The 2,578-nt window shown below is 35.5% G+C and overlaps 1 non-coding gene across 1 annotated transcript; it reads right to left on the bottom strand.

Annotated features, from left to right (window-relative positions):
- Positions 1–373: 373 nt before the first annotated feature.
- LOC114227186 (U2 spliceosomal RNA) lies at positions 374–568 on the bottom strand. The gene has a single exon (XR_003613266.1). It is a non-coding gene; the product is annotated as a U2 spliceosomal RNA (small nuclear RNA).
- Positions 569–2,578: the final 2,010 nt, after the last annotated feature.

The following is a 2,578-nucleotide window of genomic DNA, read 5'->3' as shown; positions in this document are numbered from 1 at the left end:
CCACTGCCTGCATATAAAAATACTCTCAAAGAAATATCAATTTCTTAAGGATACATGCAAATGTGATCTAAAAAAGTTTAGTTAAAAGTTTTAGTTAAAATGTATAATAATTGATTATAAAAGGTGAGAATAACAAGTTGAAAATATCCATATTTTCACGTTATTCACAGCACAGAAAGAAACTATAAAATTAATTGTTTTACTTAATGCTTGAAAATTTAAACTTAGGGAGCCAGCCATAAGACATAATTTTTATCTCCCTTCCTGTATGATGGCAAAGTCCTCTCTATATCAAATTGGCTGCCTTGCATATCTCCTTCAGGTTCAATATTAATGCTCTCAGAAGCACCACTGTTTGGAAGGACCCAAGCCACTAGGATCTAAGCCACTAGGTTAGATCCAATCTGCCCTTGCCAAACCCAAGCACCTAATTACAATTTCTGAGGTTGAATTAAATATTTTAATCTCTAAAAAATACCATGAGAACTTGTTATTTTAAGATATAATTATATAGCATGCTCATATTCTATTTCTACACTTGATCTTAGCCAAAAGGCCGAGAAGTGATCATATTCTATTTCTTATATCTCATTTTACAGGTACATTAAAAAGGTATTGATTAAGCATGTTTAGACTTCTATGTAATGTTCTCCTTATCCCATTCTTTTTCCATTGAAATAGCATCCTATTGAATCCTAAATTAATAAAAATATCAATAATGAATGTAATAAATTTAACTTTTGGTGAAAACTGACATGGGAATGCTTATTTGTGGGATTAAATGAATAAAAATTAAGGAAGTGTTTACAATAATAGCTTAGTTACTCAGGATTGATGTAAGATGAAAAAGAATGGATTTTTTAGTGAGCTTTAATATCATTTAAGCAACTCCAGAAATACTTTTCAAATATCTTCCATGGCCATTCACACATTTCCATAAATGACATTTAATTTCATTCCTCCCTATACTAAGTATTGATGGGAGTTGGTAAGATCAGAAGAGAATCTAAAGTAGAGAGAAATAGTATTATAGGCAGAAGGGCATTCTATCTTGTCTATAGTAAATATATTGGTATAAAATACATTTTAAAAAATCACACATTTTGCCAAGAATCTCATAGACAATCTGCATTTGGAAAAGCCAATGTCTAAAACCACTACTGCACATTTAGGGTGACTATACTGAAGCTAGGCATGCATGCAGCCAGGTAAGCAATCTGAACATGAGTTAATGAGGGGACAATAAAATATCTCCTAGGCAAATACTCATTTCAAACCACCTGCCAGCACACTTTGTCTCACAAATATGAAGCCATACTTCCAATGAACACAACAAACAAAGTTCTGAAATCCATTAGAAAGTGTTTGTGAAACATTCAGGCTTTGAGGGTTTGCTTTTTGTTTTTTGGTTTGTTTTTAAATCTTTATTGTTGAAAGTATTACATATGTTCCTTTTTCCCCCCCATTGATCCTTTCTAGTCTGCCCCCCCACCCCCCGCCTGCCCCAGGTCTTCACCACTCTCTTGTCTGTGTCCATGGGTTATGCATATACACATATAATTATGCATATACACAATCTTTGGTTGCTCTTCCCACCCCTGTCTTTCCTCTGAGATTCAACAGTTTGTTCCATGCTTCTATGTCTCTGGATCTATTTTGTTCATCTGTTTATTTTATTCATTTGTGAACGAAAGAAGCCACCTGCTAACCTGACAAGCTCAGGGGAGGCCTGTATGGCAGTCTTGAAAACTCAGAGACCTAAAATAACCACAAAAGATGGTCTGAAAATTAAATATTTAACTACAAAGAGGGTATAGTGGGCAGTCATTCCTAGGCTGATATTTTCCCTGACAAAGATCAACTTAGATCTTTCCTGAGCCTATTTGCCTTTTTGCCTCTAAGATAACATATCTGTGAGATATCTGGGTAACTTGTAACTTCCTTTTTTTTCTGGAGCCCCTGGGGCACAACCAAATGTGGTGGGCACCAGGACAGATGCCTCAAATTCCTTCATTATCATGTTAATTGTTCCTGTACCCACCTAAGTATGTGTCCATCATTTTACTTTTTATCCAATCCCAGAGGTTTCCCACCGCTTTGCTTTTATCCCACCTCCTTAATCCGTCACCAATGAATTTCATGTAATCCACCTATGTCCCTCCTTTGATTGCAATGTATAAATACAGATGTAACCCGCCATTCTTCGGAGCATTATCTCAATTCATTGAGGTTCTGCTTCCCAGCATATGTCGACAGTTTGGCTCAAATAAACTCACTAAAATTCTTTACAGTTTTCAATGATCTTTTTTCGTTAACACATTAGATTCCACATATAGGTGAGATAATATGATACTTGTCTTTCTCTGACTGGCTTACTTCTCTTAGCATAATATTCTCCAAGCTGTCTCAAAGGGTAAGAGACCCTTTTATTTTTTACTGTTGCACTGTATTCTGTGGTGTACATGTACCACAACTTTTTTATCCACTCACCTGCTGAGAGCTTGGTTTAGAGTATTTGAAAGCAGAGGAAGAGTGTAAAACAATTTTCACCTGAATAAGGTGTTTGTTTTCCCTGCTC

Source organism: Eptesicus fuscus, chromosome 1 (assembly GCF_027574615.1).
Source record: "Eptesicus fuscus isolate TK198812 chromosome 1, DD_ASM_mEF_20220401, whole genome shotgun sequence".
Classification (NCBI taxonomy): Eukaryota; Metazoa; Chordata; class Mammalia; order Chiroptera; family Vespertilionidae; genus Eptesicus; species Eptesicus fuscus.
The sequence above is the reverse complement of the archived record's forward strand: the minus strand, read 5'-3'. Positions and strand labels throughout refer to the sequence as shown.